At 39.9% G+C, this 18,143-nt stretch overlaps 1 protein-coding gene across 1 annotated transcript in view; it reads right to left on the minus strand.

Annotated features, from left to right (window-relative positions):
• The window catches only part of xxylt1 (xyloside xylosyltransferase 1), a 72,390-nt gene that overhangs the window by 45,237 nt on the left and 9,010 nt on the right, over positions 1-18,143 (minus strand). The window lies entirely within an intron of this gene.

Below are 18,143 nucleotides of genomic sequence, written 5' to 3' on the forward strand. Positions count from 1 at the left end.
GGGGGTCACTACAGTCCCTGGTTTGATTCCAGGCTGTATCACAATCAGCCATTATTGGGAGTCCCATTGGGCAGCGCACAATTGGCCCAGCGTCGTCCGGGTTTGGCCATCATTGTAAAGAAGAAATTGTTCTCAACTGACTTGCCTAGTTAAATAAAGGTTCTAATAATAATAATAATAATAATAATGATAATAATAATAATAATAATAATAATAATAATATAGCCATGAAATGCTTTGAAAGGATGGTCATGGATAGACCATAACGGAATGCGCACACGTAGCATTCTGATGAAAATGTGCAGAATTTAAAATGGAATGCATGGGATTCTAAAGCTAAAAATAAGCTGCCAGCTGATAAAAAAAGCTAAATAAAATGGATTTGTTGTTGAATAATTTTCCTCCGTTTTCATGGATTTTCACACCGAAAAGTGTAACCAGGGGTGTAAACCCACTCTCCCCACTCCCCTGTGTGAGTGAGAGGTGCAGGGTGCAGACAGCTCTGTGAATGAATGACAGCTGTCTGAGAAGAGAAGTATCTAAAAAGAAAATGACCAGACATACAGACCAGACATACAGCAGAAGAGTTTAGGAGTAAACACTTGGAAACCAGTTTCCAGCTGAACTGCATGAGGATGGAGGAGTACTTTTCTGCAAAGTCTGTCAGCATTCAATCGACTACATACGGCGTCAAAATGCGGTGGAGCACCTGAGGTCACTCCAACACAAAAATAGGAGGGCTAGTGGACTAGGTAAACATTCTGATGCTTTAGCTAGCTACAGATATATTAACTAGCTGGTAGGTTTGTTCTAGTTAGCTAATATCTGTTCATGTTTGTCTGCATCTACATAGAGTGGCAAGTTAGCTAGCTTACTAACGTTAGCCTTGCGAGCTTCCCATGTCACTCCAGCTCCATCACGTAATTTATGCTAGCTAGCTTCTGTTAGCTAGCTAACAAGTTAGCTCCACCACATCACTTTGGCTATCAAAACAAGTGACAAGTTAGGAATTACAAAAGCAGCAAGTAACAGACATTTTTGTGACCTTTTTTAGTTAACTATCATTGTTTGAAAACGCCTTTGTGTGTGAGACATACTTTCAGGTTTATGGGCTGTGTGTGTGTGTGTTAGAGGATGACCGATTAATCGGAATGGCCGATTAATTAGGGCTGATTTCAAGGTTTCATTGCAATCGGAAATCAGTATTTTTGGGCGCCGATTTCCGATTATTTTTTTTATTTTAATTATTTTTACAATTTTTAAACCTTTTATTTACAGTGGGGCAAAAAAGTACAGTGCCTTGCGAAAGTATTCGCCCCCCTTGAACTTTGCGACCTTTTGCCACATTTCAGGCTTCAAACATAAAGATATAAAACTGTATTTTTTTGTGAAGAATCAACAACAAGTGGGACACAATCATGAAGTGGAACAACATTTATTGGATATTTCAAACTTTTTTAACAAACCAAAAACTGAAAAATTGGGCATGCAAAATTATTCAGCCCCTTTACTTTCAGTGCAGCAAACTCTCTCCAGAAGTTCAGTGAGGATCTCTGAATGATCCAATGTTGACCTAAATGACTAATGATGATAAATACAATCCACCTGTGTGTAATCAAGTCTCCGTATAAATGCACCTGCACTGTGATAGTCTCAGAGGTCCGTTAAAAGCGCAGAGAGCATCATGAAGAACAAGGAACACACCAGGCAGGTCCGAGATACTGTTGTGAAGAAGTTTAAAGCCGGATTTGGATACAAAAAGATTTCCCAAGCTTTAAACATCCTAAGGAGCACTGTGCAAGCGATAATATTTAAATGGAAGGAGCATCAGACCACTGCAAATCTACCAAGACCTGGCCTTCCCTCTAAACTTTCAGCTCATACAAGGAGAAGACTGATCAGAGATGCAGCCAAGAGGCCCATGATCACTCTGGATAAACTGCAGAGATCTACAGCTGAGGTGGGAGACTCTGTCCATAGGACAACAATCAGTCGTATATTGCACAAATCTGGCCTTTATGGAAGAGTGGCAAGAAGAAAGCCATTTCTTAAAGATATCCATAAAAAGTGTCATTTAAAGTTTGCCACAAGCCACCTGGGAGACACACCAAACATGTGGAAGAAGGTGCTCTGGTCAGATGAAACCAAAATTGAACTTTTTGGCAACAATGCAAAACATTATGTTTGGCGTAAAAGCAACACAGCTGAACACACCATCCCCACTGTCAAACATGGTGGTGGCAGCATCATGGTTTGGGCCTGCTTTTCTTCAGCAGGGACAGGGAAGATGGTTAAAATTTATGGGAAGATGGATGGAGCCAAATACAGGACCATTCTGGAAGAAAACCTGATGGAGTCTGCAAAAGACCTGAGACTGGGACGGAGATTTGTCTTCCAACAAGACAATGATCCAAAACATAAAGCAAAATCTACAATGGAATGGTTCAAAAATAAACATATCCAGGTGTTAGAATGGCCAAGTCAAAGTCCAGACCTGAATCCAATCGAGAATCTGTGGAAAGAACTGAAAACTGCTGTTCACAAATGCTCTCCATCCAACCTCACTGAGCTCGAGCTGTTTTGCAAGGAGGAATGGGAAAAAATGTCAGTCTCTCGATGTGCAAAACTGATAGAGACATACCCCAAGCGACTTACAGCTGTAATCGCAGCAAAAGGTGGCGCTACAAAGTATTAACTTAAGGGGGCTGAATAATTTTCCACGCCCAATTTGTCAGTTTTTGATTTGTTAAAAAAGTTTGAAATATCCAATAAATGTCGTTCCACTTCATGATTGTGTCCCACTTGTTGATTCTTCACAAAAAAATACAGTTTTATATCTTTGTTTGAAGCCTGAAATGTGGCAAAAGGTCGCAAAGTTCAAGGGGGTCGAATACTTTCGCAAGGCACTGTATTTAGTCAGCCACCAATTGTGCAAGGACTCCTACTTAAAAATATGAGAGGCCTGTAATTTTCATCATAGGTACACTTCAACTATGACAGACAAAATGAGGGAAAGAAAATCCAGAAAATCACATTGTAGGATTTTTTATGAATTCATTTGCAAATTATGGTGGAAAATAAGTATTTGGTCAAAAGCAAAAGTTGATTTCAATACTTTGTCAATGCCAACAAAGGGTATATAACAGAGGTCAAACATTTTCTGTAAGTCTTCACAAGGTTTTCACACACTGTTGCTGGTATTTTGGCCCATTGCTCCATGCAGATCTCATCTAGAGCAGTGATGTTTTGGGGCTGTTGCTGGGCAACACGGACTTTCAACTCCCTCCAAAGATTTTCTATGGGGTTGAGATCTGGAGACTGGCTAGGCCACTCCAGGACCTTGAAATGCTTCTTACGAAGCCACTCCTTCGTTGCCCGGGTGGTGTGTTTGGGATCATTGTCATGCTGAAAGACCCAGTCACGTTTCATCTTCAATGCCCTTGCTGATGGAAGGAGGTTTTCACTCAATCTCACGATACATGGCCCCATTCATTCTTTCCTTTACACGGATCAGTCATCCTGGTCCCTTTGCAGGAAAACAGCCCCAAAGCATGATGTTTCCACCCCCATGCTTCACAGTAGGTATGGTGTTCTTTGGTGGCAACTCAGCATTCTTTGTCCTCCAAACACGACGAGTTGAGTTTTTACCAAAAAGTTATATTTTGGTTTCATCTGACCATATGACATTCTCCCAATCTTCTTCTGGATCATCCAAATGCTCTCTAGCAAACTTCAGACGGGCCTGGACATGTACTGCCTTAAGCAGGGGGACACGTCTGGCACTGCAGGATTTGAGTCCCTGGCGGCGTAGTGTGTTACTGATGGTAGGCTTTGTTGCTTTGGTCCCAGCTCTCTGCAGGTCATTCACTAGGTCCCCCCGTGTGGTTCTGGGATTTTTGCTCACCGTTCTTGTGATCATTTTGACCCCAGAGATCTTGCGTGGAGCCCCAGATCGAGGGAGATTATCAGTGGTCTTGTATGTCTTCCATTTCCTAAAAATTGCTCCCACAGTTGATTTCTTCAAACCAAGCTGCTTACCTACTGCAGATTCAGTCTTCCCAGCCTGGTGCAGGTCTACAATTTTGTTTCTGGTGTCCTTTGACAGCTCTTTGGTCTTGGCCATAGTGGAGTTGGGAATGTGACTGTTTGAGGTTGTGGACAGGTGTCTTTTATACTGATAACAAGTTCAAACAGGTGCCATTAATACAGGTAATGAGTGGAGGACAGAGGAGCCTCTTAAAGAAGTTGTTACAGGTCTGTGCGAGCCAGAAATCTTGCTTGTTTGTAGGTGACCAAATACTTATTTTCCACCATAATTTGCAAATAAATTCATTAAAAATCATTAAAAAAATGTGATTTTCTGGATGTTTTTCTCTCATTTTGTCTGTCATAGTGCACCTATGATGAAAGTGCACCTATGATGAAAATTACAGGCCTCTCTCATCTTTTTAAGTGGGAGAACTTGCACAATTGGTGGCTGACTAAATACTTTTTTGCCCCACTGTAACTAGGCAAATCAGTTAAGAACACATTCATATTTTCAATGACTGCCTAGGAACTGTGAGTTAACTGCCTTGTTCAGGGGCAGAACGACAGATTTTCACCTTGTCAGCTCAGGGGTTCCAATCTCGCAACCGCACAGTTAACTAGTCCAACACTCTAACCATTGCACTCCACGAGTAATCTGCCTGTTACGCGAATGCAGTAGAGGCCAAGGTAAATTGCTAGCTAGCATTAAACTTATCTTATAAAAAACAATCAATCATAATCACTAGTTATAACTACTAATCCAGTTTAGCAGGCAATATTAACCAGGTGAAATTGTGTCATTTCTCTTGCGTTCATTGCACGCAGAGTCAGGGTATATGCAAGTTTGGGCTGCCTGGCTCATTGCGAAACTAATTTGCCAGAATTTTACGTAATTATGACATACATTGAAGGTTGTGCAATGTAACAAGAATATTTAGACTTAGGGATGCCACCCGTTAGATAAAATACCGAACGGTTCCGTATTTCACTGAAATAATAAAAAAATTGTTTTCGAAATGATAGTTTCCGGATTCTATCATATTAATGACCAAAGGCTCGTATTTCTGTGTGTTATTATGTTATAATTAAGTCTGATTTGATAGAGCAGTCTGACTGAGCAGCAGCAGGCCCGTAATAATTCATTCAAACAGCACTTTTGTGTGTTTTGCCAGCAGCTCTTCGCAAGCACAGTGCCGTTTATGACTTCAAGCCTATCAGCCTAATGGCTGGTGTAACCAATGTGACATGGCTAGTTTGTTAGCTGGGTGTGCGCTAATACTGTTTCAAACGTCACTCGCTTTTAGATTTGGAGTAGTTATTCCCCTTGCGCTGCAAGGGCCGCGGCTTTTGTGGAGAGATGGGTAACGATGCTTCGAGTGAGGCTGTTGTCGATGTGTTCCTGGTTTGAGCCCAGGTAGGGGCGAAGAGGGGGACGGAAGCTATACTGTTACACTGGCAATACTATAGTGCCTATAAGAACATCCAATAGTCAAAGGTATATGAAATACAAATGGTATAGAGAGAAATAGTCCTATAAATACTATATTAACTACAACCTAAAACCTCTACCTTGGAATATTGAAGTCTCATGTTAAAAGGAACCACCAACTTTCATGTTCTTATGTTCTGAGCAAGGAACTTAAACGTTAGCTTTTTTACATGGCACATATTTTTATATGGCACATATTACTTTCTTCTCCAGCACTTTGTTTTTGCATTATTTAAACCAAATTGAACATGTTTCAATTGATTTTATTGATGTTTTATATGAAGTTAAAAGTGTTAATTCAGTGTTGTTGTAATTGTCATTATTCCCAAAAAATTATAAAATAATAAATGTAAAAAATATATATATTTATATATATATATATTTATATATAAAAAATATATAAAAAATTATAAAATAAATGTAAAAAATATATATATATATATATAAAAATATTTTTTACATTTATTTTATAATTTTTTATATATTTTTTATATATAAATATATATATATATATAAATATATATATTTTTATTTTTAATTTTTAAATTTTTTAAAAAAATTTAAAAATCGCCCGATTAAAACCTGTTGAGGATATGGCAGACATACGCCCCCTTTGGAGAGATTGGGTACCCCTAGTAAACTGGAAAAAAAATCTGTCAAAAATTGTTAATATATGCAAATAAAAATTATTATTGGATAGAAAACACTCTAAAGATTCTAAAACCGTTGGAATTATGTCTGTAAGTATAGCAGAACTCACAGGGCAGGCATTCTTCCAAACTAGTTTTTGTGGCCATGAAAGTTGGAGCAACTTTGACGTCATGGCCCCCACCCTTCCCAACCAGCTATGATTCTGCGGACACTTTCTATCTCTTCCGCTAGATGTCCTCTTTCATTAGAGCTTCAAACCGTTCAAATCGCGCGAGAATTGACCCTATGGGAGTGAAATTAGTGCGTGCCACGAGAGAATAGGCTGTGCGTATGGGCGCGAATTGGTCACAGTCATTCCTTTGTTTCCAGCACTGAAGAGAAGGGCAGACGATGGGCGATTGAATTGAAGTTTGTTTTGCACGTCTAAAACATCATAAAGCTTGCTTCTGCACTTAGTTTGACCTGTTTAGTCGACATATAATGTGTAATTTTGAAGTTTTGATGCGCAACTTATCCGGACCAGAGGACGTTTTGGGTGCATTTCAGCTGATGTTATTAGCAGTAGCTAATACAAAGACGCAAGACTTGAAACCAAACGATGTATTGGGTAAGTATGAAGCCTTCCAGAACATTCTGAACGAAGACCATCGAAGGTAAGGGAATATTTATGCTTAAATCTGTGTTTCTGTTGACTCCAACATTACGTGGAAATGTAGCTTGGAACTGAGCGCTGTCTCACAATATGGAATAGTGTGCGATTTCTGTAACGTTAAAAATAAATCTAACACAGCGGTTGCATAAAGAAGCAGTGTATCTTTCTAACTATATGTAGAACATGTATATTTAGTCAAAGTTTATGATGTCTATTTTACGTTATCTTGCCGCGCTACATAGATTTCCTGCGGGCGTTTTTGAGTAATTTCTGAAGGTGAACTCACTGTAAATGGACATTTATGGATATAAATGGCATATTATTGAAAAAAAAAAATATGTACTGTGTAATATGTCATATTACTGTCATCTGATGAAGATTTTCAAAAGGTTAGTGAGCGATTTATTTTTTAATCCTGCGTTTGTTGATTGCATGTTTTGGCTATTGAAATGAGCTGTGTCTGGTGGTGGTTTTACATATATATGTGCTATGTTTTCGCCGTAAAACATTTTAGAAATCTGACTTGCTGGCTAAATGAACAAGATGTTTATCTTTCATTTGAGCTATTGGACTTGTTAATGTGTGGAGGTTAAATATTTTTAAGAATATTTTTGCGTTCCATGCGCCACCGTTCCAGCTGCACGTGGGAGGGTTGATTCCCAATTGGGAACCAGTATCGTAGACAGGTTAAATCGGTATCAGTGTTGAAAAATCATAATCGGTCGACCTCTAGTGTGTGTGTGTGTGTGTGTGTGTGTTTAGCTTCAAAACTTGAGATCCACTATAGACCTGCGATTGAACTCAACCGGAGAAATCTTAATTTTCCAAATTTTACAAATCTTCTTTATTTTCTACATTCTTTTTCAGTCCAAACAAAATCAGTATCCTTGCCTCCTGCCTGGCAAAGACCCCCTCCAAAGCTGAGAGAAAGAAGTTCAAAAGAATATTAATCAATGCAGACATACCTCGAGAAGGGGCCCATGTTCAGAAACACTGCAAGCAGGGAGGGTCTATCCCAGCGCAATCCTATCTGCATACAGAGTAGCTGCACAAGCTCTATCCACAATATGAACAGGACATCAAAGATGCTGTAGAGGGAAAGGACATTTCATCCTTGATGAGACGACCGATGCCTTTGGAAGATGTGCACTCGCTATCCTACTCCAGCCAGTGAGTGAGCGACCTGTTGTAGCAGATCTGGCTTTCTTGGACCACGGTGTCTCAAGCGGTCATTTCCAGCCTCAACAACAAGTATAATAGCATTGAGCCCAAAAATGCATGTCAGTCACACCCCCCCAAACCCACCACTCTTTCTATGTTTTGGTTTGAAGCAACTTGATAATAGTTAATGAATAGTTATATGATGAATGGAACGAAAAGACAGAATTGGTAATCTAATCAATTTGGTATTTATGTATTTATAGATGGATTATTCAATGTATTATTTGTATTTATATGCCTTTGCACTTTGCTGATGACGCTCTACTTATTTATCTATAATATTTTTCCATAAGGTAAAGTTTACGATAAAATAATTAATGGTTGAGTCAATGTAGAGGTTATTTTTGACTGATTTAGTAGAAGGATAACCATAGGTTCATAAGCATTTATTTACATTAAACCATGTTCCCAATGTTATTCAATTACAGTTGAAGTCAGAAGTTTACATACACCTTAGCCAAATACATTTAAACTCAGTTTTTCACAATTCCTGACATTTCAACAGAGTAAAAATTCCCCGTCTTAGGTCAGTTAGGTCACCACTTTATTTTAAGAATGTGAAATGTCAGAATAATTTACATACACTAAGTTGACTAGTGTATGTAAACTTCTGACCCACTGGAATTGTGATACAGTGAATTATAAGTGAAATAATCTGTCTGTAAAGAATTGGTGGAAAAATTACTTGTGTCATGCACAAAGTAGATGTCCTAACCGACCAAAACTATAGTTTGTTTACAAGAAATTTGTGGAGTGGTTGAAAAGCGAGTTTTAATGACTCCAACCTAAGTGTATGTAAACTTCCGACTTCAATTGTATATGTTACGACACTAGAGGCAAAAAAAAAAAAGCTTTCCGCAGAATTCCAGATTTTCAGCATAAATCGCTGCAGAAAATAGAAAAAAATCCCTGCAGATTCCGTTTGGGTTTGGTCATGGCTCACATTAACCCACTCAAATTCGCATAACGCCCCAACAGATCCACAAATTATGCAATCTCTATTGAACTCCAAACTGTCCTCTCCCACCTGGATAAGAGGAACACCTATGTAGGAATACTGTTCATTGACTACAGCTCAGCATTCAAAACCATAGTGCCCTCCAAGCTCATCACTAAGCTAAGGACCCTGGGACTGAACTCCTCCCTCCGCAACTGGATCCTGGACTTTTTGAAGCGCAGCTCCCAAGTGGTGATGGTAGGCAACAACATATCCGCCACGCTGACCTTCAACATGGGGGCCCCTCAGGGATCTGTGCTCAGTCCCCTCCTATACTCCCCATTCACCCAAGACTGCGTGGGCGCGCATGACTCCAACACCATTATTATGCTGATCAGAGAGCATATAGGGAGGAGGTCAGAGACCTGGCAGCAACACAAAGGAGCTGATTGTGGACTACAGGAAATGGAGGGCCGAGCAAGCCCCCATTCTCATCAGTGTAGCGGGTCGAGAGCTTTAAAAGTTCCTTGGTGTCCACTTTACTTAGGATCTATAATGGTCCATACACACCAACACAGTTGTGAAAAGGTTACGACAATGCCTCTTCCCCCTCAGGAGGCTGAAAAGGTTTGGCATAGGATCTCAGATCCTCAAAAATGTATACAACTGTACCATTGATAGCATCTTGACTGGCTGATTCACCACTAGTTATGGCAACTGCTTGACATCCAACCGCAAGGCACTGCAGAGGGTAGTGCATACAGCCCAGCAACTCACTAGAGCTGAGCTCCCTGCCATCCAGGACCTCTATACCAGGCGGTGGCAGAGGAAATCCCCCAAAATTGTCAAAGACTCCAGCCACCCAAGTCATACACTGTTTTCTATACTATAGCATGGCAAGTGATACCGATGCACCAAGTCTGGAACTAACAGGACCCTGAACAGCTTCTACCCCCAAGCTATAAGACTGATAAATAGTTCAAGGTAACCAAACAGCTACTCGGACTATCTGTTGTCATGACTCTCTGCTTGCTGAGGATCAAAGATGCCAGCTTGGCAAATGGCTGACAGCCACAGGAAAGGGGGGAGCTGGGACGGTTTATGACAACTTCACACCCTGTCATAAATTAAGGGGAGGGAAACTTCCCCTCTCTGCCTTTCAGTACCAATCAAAGGAATGCCTTTGTCTACAGACGACCTAAGCCGCCAAAAACTCTAACGGCCAAAGAATGAACTTTGAAACAATATTCTTAAATTCTTAGTGATCCCTTCGCGCGCCAATCCCGTACAACACCCAGTGAAATAGCAGGGCGCTAAATTCAAAAACAGAGATACTCATAATAAATATTCAGAAATCAAGTGTTGGTTGAAAGATGAACTTCTTGTTAATCCAGCCACAGTGTCAGATTTCAAAAACGCTTTACGGCGAAAGCAAACCATGCTATTAGCTGAGGACAGCACCCCATCAAACAAACACATGAAAATCATAATTCAACCCGCCAGGCGCGACACAAAAGTCAGCAACAACAATATAATTCATGCCTCACCTTTGAAGATCTTCTTCTGTTGGCACTCCAATATGTCCATTAAACATCACAAATGGTCCTTTTGTTTGGTCAATTCTGTCGTTATATCCCCAAAATGTCCATTTATTTGGCCCGTTTGATTCAGAAAATACACCGGTTCCAACTCGCGCAACATGACTACAAATGATCCAAACAACTTTCCTAATCCAACTTTAGGTATTTTTAAACGTAAATAATCGATCAAATTTAAGACGGAATAAACTGTGTTCAATACCGGACGAAAACAAAGTGGAGCGAGCTTTCAGGTCGTTCGCCCCAACCACAACAGTACACTTCGCTATCCACCCAGATAGGAAATGGCTACTTCTTAATTTCTCAAAGTAAAAACATCAACCAATTTCTAAAGACTGTTGACATCTAGTGGAAGCGATAGGAACTGCAAGCAAGTGCCTTAGAAATCTAGATCCACATAGAAAACCCATTGAAAAGAGAGTGACCTCAAAAAAAAAACAATCCTGGATGGTTTGTCCTCGGGGTTTCGCCTGCCAAATAAGTTATGTTATACTCAGACATAATTGTAACAGTTTTAGAAACAGTTTTCTATCCAAACCTAGCATATGCATATCCTAGCTTCTGGGCCTGAGTAGCAGGCAGTTAACTTTGGGCACACTTTTCATCTGGACGTGAAACTAGTGCCCCCTAGCCTTAGGAAGTTTCAAGATAGGAATGTTAAGAATGGTCTATGGAGATCTAAAGAATAATCCTGTCATATTGTTTATTATTTTGTGATGTCATTACGGATGGTATAACGAAATAACTAACTTGGAAAGGGTTCTATTCTATTTGTCAAGTTTACATCTAAATGTTGTATAACATAAATGATTAAGTATTAGAGTATTTAAAAAAAAAAACTATTTTTAAATTCTCCCCAACTTTGTGATAGCCAATTGGTAGTAGTTACAGTCTTGTCTCATCGCTGCAACTCCAGTATGGACTCGGGAGAGGCGAAGGTCGTGAGCCATGTGTCCACCGAAATACAACCCAACCAAGCCGCACTGCTTCTTGACACAATGCTCATCCAACCCGGAAGCCAGCCGCACCAATGTGTCGGAGGAAACACCGAACACCTGGCGACCGTGTTAGCGTGCACTGCGCCAGGCCCGCCACAGGAGTCACTATGAGGCAAGGATATCCCTGCCGGCCAAACCCACCCTAACCCGGACGACGCTGGGCCAATTGTGCACTGCCCCATGGGCCTCCTGGTCGCGGCCAGCTGCGACAGAGCCTGGACTCGAACCCAGAATCTCTAGTGGCACAGCTAGCACTGCGATGCAGTGCCTTAGACCACTGCACCACTCGGGGGGCCATGAGAGTATTTTTTTAAAGATAGAAATGTGATTTTAGTTTTCTAATGAGATAATTGTTTTTTATATAAGTTATGCACAGTCAGTAGTCATGCCTATGGGAGCTCAGAGTTCGTTTCCGCATGACGGAACACCCCTTTGGCCAGAATGCTTAAAAAAGGACTCACTAACGGAATGTCCATTAGACAAAGCAGATGTGCGGTGTGAGCTGGACATTACGAATGGTTGAAACTACCAGACCAGACAGCGTGGATTGGTGGATACACGGCTGAAAATGGTGACACCAGTACACCATTTTGTTACTACTGGTGTGTAAAGTGGTCGGGAGCTGAACCCCGAATAGCCATTCATTGAGACCACCAAAAATCGAATCAAATCATCAAATCAAAAATCAAACTACAAGACAAAAAGACGTGAAACCGTTGAAATAGTTAGAAACTCTGAAACTCTTAACATGAATGAAGAAGATAAAGACTAGACCAGAACATTTCACAGTCTGCAGCTGTGGATGTAAAGTAGTCAAGAACTTTGATTAAAGACAAGGTGGGAAGGAGAATCCCATCTCAGACAAGTGTTGCTGCATCTGAAGTATTTGTTCTAACAACCACTTCACTACCAGAGAAGCTCTAAACTAAGGACATTGTGACCTCTGGTGGACAACCATAGCCTTACACCCATCCAGCCCCGTCCTCATAGAAGGATCAATTGGTTTTAACAGAGAGACGACAAAGATATCTACGTGTAAATATATACATTGCATATCTTATCCGAATGAGCGGTGGTTCATGTGCAAAGTATTACTATTCCTTTGAGAGTAGGTTCCAAATGTAACACCGATAAGTTGAATCTCTTTGTCTTTCCCTCTATTTCTATTGACCACCCTTTTATAACAAAGCAGTCATGATGTTGTTAGTTCACTAGGGACCTGTTTGCATTGTATTATGTCTAATCAATAACTTATACTGTGTGTGTGTGTGTGTATTCTGTGTTACTATGTAGTTAGTTACTAAATAAATAATTAAGCCAATTTGTGTATTGCTGATTCATCAATAAGATTAGGGTTCTTGTGAATTCAAGAGGTCTACGATGTTCAGAATGAGACTGATGAGGTAATGACTTAATAAAGGACTTAGTGATGTAAGAGACATCTATATATCTTTAGAGTTTAAGTCGGAAGATAGTAACTTGTTAAACAACTTTTCACGTTGTGAGCCAAATTCCGAATGAGTTAATTGTTACATGATTAACACATTATTATTATTTTTAAATTGGTGACAATTAAACAGTTAGTTTGTTTCGATAAACAGTCATCATATTAATGAAAGTCACATCACGACACTGCATTGACCCCTTTTGCACTAACTTTTTTGACTTATCACATATGCTGGTAATACTGTTTATCATCTATCCTTTTGCCTTGTCACTTCATTCCTAGATACTAGGGACACACAAAATATCGGTGAACATTGAAATCGGCCGATATTAGCCTAAAAAGGCCAACATCGGTATCGGCCCGATGTCTAGTTTAACGTCAATGTGAAAAACCGATGTCAAAGCTGACGTGCATACCTATATAACATGACATAATGATGCCACGTAAAATGTTGCGCTACACTTGCAACACAGCATTCCTAACCTAGCCCACAATGTCTGCTGTGTAGATCGAGCAGTCAACAAGTCGAGCAGTCATTTTAAAGAGTAAGAACAATTCAGCGAGACAACTCCAAGGCGAAATCCATTAACGCCAAGATAATAGAATTCATTGCCCATGACAATCAACCATTCTCTGTCATGGGTGATGTTGGTTTTCGCGACTGGTCGAGCACCGATACACACTAACGTTACCAAGTGCACTATTTTTCAGATGTTATCCTACCGGAGTTACACTATGAAACGCCGTCTGGGTCTTTGCGTGTCAAAAAAGATACACGTTAAATAACACTATTTGACGCGTTAAATAAGCTTTTAATTTGACACGTCAAAGAACACCATTCTATTATAGAATATTGTGTGTTCTGAATTTGCAAGTGCAAGCGGCACCACTATTATCAGTAGCACTGTCAAAGCTGAACAAAAAAGTCTGCAAACAAGCAAACACCAGCCACGAAATATGTGTTTACAATACCGCGTTGGTAATAAATTATTATATGTTCGACCGCAACTTCTGGGGTAGCTAGCTAGCTTTAGCTTAGTATCTAGCTAGCACCAATACAACCAGCCTGAAAACAATGACCAGTAGAAACTAAAGTCATGTTCACTATTCTTAGCAATGATTTAGGAATCCTTGTGAGTAAGTATTAGCTAGGTAGCCACTTGTTGTTCGCCTATTGAAATTTAACTTCAGTTCATGAAAATAAATAGCTAGCCAGCTACTTAACCCTGTTGCTCAAAACGAACGCTATAAGCAGCCAGCTAGCTTCATCTGGCTAGTGAGGCTAGACTTGACTGGGTTATGTGTTGTGAAGCTAGCCACAATAAGGATTAGGCACAATAGTGGAATTTGCGGTTTGCCTTCAAAATGAAAGTAAATCTTTGAAAGTAATGCAGAAGGTTACAATTGGTGGAATCATGCCATATTTAGACTAGATAATGTTAAACAAGGTTGGAATGTGAAGCAATGAAATGGGGTATCAATCTACTCCGTGACACCCAAGGAAAACACCACTGTGAAGAGTTTATGCAAATAATAGCATTGTAGCTCTTATCGCGGGACTGTGACTGTGAAATCACATCTGCAGTCAGCCTATTGTGTGTATTGACATTCATATTGCACAGTACAGCTTTACCTAAGGTTTGGGGATCAATGAAATGAGGTATCAGTCTACTCAATACCTAATGTATGTTTCCCAACATCCTTCTCAGAGTTATCAGACTCCAAAAGATCCACGCAATATTGTTTTTCCTCTGGAATAGTGTTCAATACACATAGGTTGACAGTAAATGTGGCTCAATTCACAGTCCCGCAATAAGAGCTACAATGCTAATGTTCTCTGGGTGCCACTGAATAGACGGATACCCCATGTCATTGATCCACAATCCATAGGTAAAGCTGTATGGTGATATAAGTATGCCCCCAATGCAATTCTAAAGTATAACACATCCAGTGTGATTTCAACAGATTTGTCAAATTAACAAATTGTCTTTTGTTGATTTTATATAACATTACGAACTCGTTTAGCATGATCTATTCAATTATGGCATAATTCTACTATTTGTATCACTGTCAATGACATAGTTTTATTTTGAAGGCTAACTGCAAAGTTTAACAATAAACATCTTTGTGAAAAATAACATGGAAAAAACAAGCCAGTCTGGCGTGTCAACAATACACACGTAACACAAACAATCTTACACAAAGACATGGGGAACAGAGGAATAAATACATGTAGATTGATTGGGGAATGAAAACCAGGTGTGCAGGGAACAAGACAAAACAAATGGATACATGAAAAATGGAGCGGCGATGGCTAGAAAGACGGTGACGTTGACCGCCGAACACCGCCCAAACAAGGAGAGGAGCCGACTTTGGCGGAAGTCGTGACAACCCCTTCACACCGATTCAGTACTGGTACCCTGTGTATATAGCCAAGTTATCGTTACTCGTTGTGTATTTATTATTACATTTATTATTTTTCTATTTGATTTATTTCTGCATTGTTGACAAAGTAAGCATTTCACTGTTAATCTAAACCTGTTGTTTACGAAGCATGTGATGAATAGCATTTGATTTGATTTAGGCTGTTGATCAGTCCCTCACTGTACATACTTGTGAGTCACTTTGGAGTTGAATGTTTGACAAGTGACAGTATTGTATGATGAAATTGTTGTGACCTGGAATGTCAAGGTTGCCATTTTTCCCCCATTTGCATTGCCTCATGCTACCCATAGTGTTCTGTATGGTTGGAGTAATGAACAGTTCGTATGGCTGGGGTAAAAGGGAGAAAGCCTAACACAAATCATCTATAGCCCCCACAGAGAGCTACATCTTTTCCAAAACAGCTGGAATACTTTCATATAAATGATAAACATCAAAACGATAAATAAAATAACTGCACTTGACCCACTTTCCCTCACATCTCCATTTGTGGCAATTCTAGCGATCACTCAACTGTGCAGAAAATATAAGGTCCACACACACAAAATCACATTCACAATCACACAAACTGCCTATCTTCAAGTGAAGTGAAAACTCCAGCAGTCCCTCTGAAGATATAACAATTCCTCTGACGAAGGAAAAGCTACTTGGTGAATCTGAAGCGAGAATTGCAGAAAACATGGACAGAAAAAACATCTATTCAACCTCACGTTAGCCTTCAATTGCTATTTGAAAGGGCAAGCAGTAAATTGGCCGGGCAGATGTGAAAGCTCAGAGTGACAACAGATCAGACAGAGGAACACAGCACATTCATTCTTAATCATTCCTCTCTCAGACCTCGTTTGATTCCTTTGAGTGTGTTTCATGCCTGCATTTTTTCTTCAGACCTCTTTGACTGAGCCTTGAGCGATGTGTTGTTGACCAGTCTAGTGTGAATGACAAAAAAGTATTGAGAAAAAGAAAAAAAAGCTCTTCCACCAGTCCGTGAAGTCTGCAAATGTCAAGCTGCAATCTTCTCCCGGATGTTTCTTCTTATAGGAATTCAGGATTTCTTGGAATCCAAGGCTTGTGTTTCTGGTGCATTCACTAAAGGCACTTTGGGTCATGTTTACACTGAAACTTTGCTTCCTACGACCTAAATGGACAACTGACTGACTGATCTTATGACATATGGTGAAAACATGTTTTCACTTTGTCATTATGGGGTACTGTGTGTAGATTTTGAATTCAGGCTGTAACACAACAAAATGTGGAATAAGTCAAGGGGTATAAATACGAGAGAGTGAGTGAATGTGTGTGAAATTGAATGAGAGAATGTATGAGTGTATTTGAGCATGTGAGAGATAAAGAGAGTGAGAGTATTTGCAAAACACTCCTCAGTCTCTCATCCGAGAGCCCATCTGTGCCCACTCACTAATCAAGTCATGACTCACTGAGGGTTACACCCTCTACTACAATATTCATGTGCTGAGATCTACGAACTTGCATGCGCTGGGTGGAGTCAGATTTTTTAAAACAACATTCACCTTTTGGTAGCATGATACCTCACCGGTCCAGACTCCCAAATAGAAACATTCAAAAGGGGGCGACAGAGGTTTTCTTGTTGTCTTCTCATTTGTGGTGAAAGCAAAATAAGTGTCCCTCTAATTGTCTTCCCTTGCTAGCAAGTTGGATAAACACTGCATGCTAGCTAGCCTTTTCGATCTCCATGTGAAATAATACAATTTATAATTAAATAATATTCTTACAGTATATTTGCCAGTGTAACCTACAATATTATCCCAATTTGATAACAAATTCTTATTGTCAATGACGGCCTAGGAACCGTGGGTTAACTGCCTTGTTCAGGGGCAGAACGAAAGATTTTTACCTTGTCAGCTTAGCGAGTCGATCTTGCAACCTTTCGGTTACTAGTCAAACGCTTTAACAACTAGGCTACCTGCCGCCCCAGAAGCACACAGCATCTGATTTTACATTTCAAAATAGCCTAGAATAATGTTATCACTTCTAAACATATGTTTTGGGGGGATTCTAATCAGGCTACAATGTTTGGTTTATTGATTGAACAGTCGCTGAGATTATATTTGGTTATCAATGCAAAATAGGTTGTTAATTTAATGCAAAGCTAAACCAAAACATCAATCTTGAAAATAAAGTGATTTTGATTTTCTTCCCACATCGCCATTTGAAATAATCTGATTCATAATTAAATATGAATATATTTCCCAGCGTAACCTACCATGTTATTCCCCTTTGATATGCTGCTTCAGTACGCACTCCCATATCAGCAAAGAATAGTCAGGGAGGAAAAGCACATATCTCGCAGCTGTTTTTACCAATAGCCTGGAATCACTAGTTATTACTTCTAAATAAAAAACAACTTTTGTGGGGACTATAATAGGGATCCAATTTTTGGGGGTTTATTGTTTGAACAGACGCTGAGATTATATTTGTTGAAAAAATGCAAATTAGGCTACTTTGATGCATAGCCTACAGATCAGATCAAGGAACTAAGCGAGCTGTATTGCCTACACGGCTGCACAAGGAATTATACAGCGCGTTACAATTTTCATTTCAACCATTGTGCACACAGACAAAGAGAGACAGACAGCTAGCCATCTCTACTCTACACAGCCTTCTGGGATTCTGACTCCATTAGGGCAGATTAGCCTGGTCCCA

The sequence above is a fragment of the Oncorhynchus mykiss genome, chromosome 1, assembly GCF_013265735.2.
Source record: "Oncorhynchus mykiss isolate Arlee chromosome 1, USDA_OmykA_1.1, whole genome shotgun sequence".
NCBI lineage: Eukaryota > Metazoa > Chordata > Actinopteri > Salmoniformes > Salmonidae > Oncorhynchus > Oncorhynchus mykiss.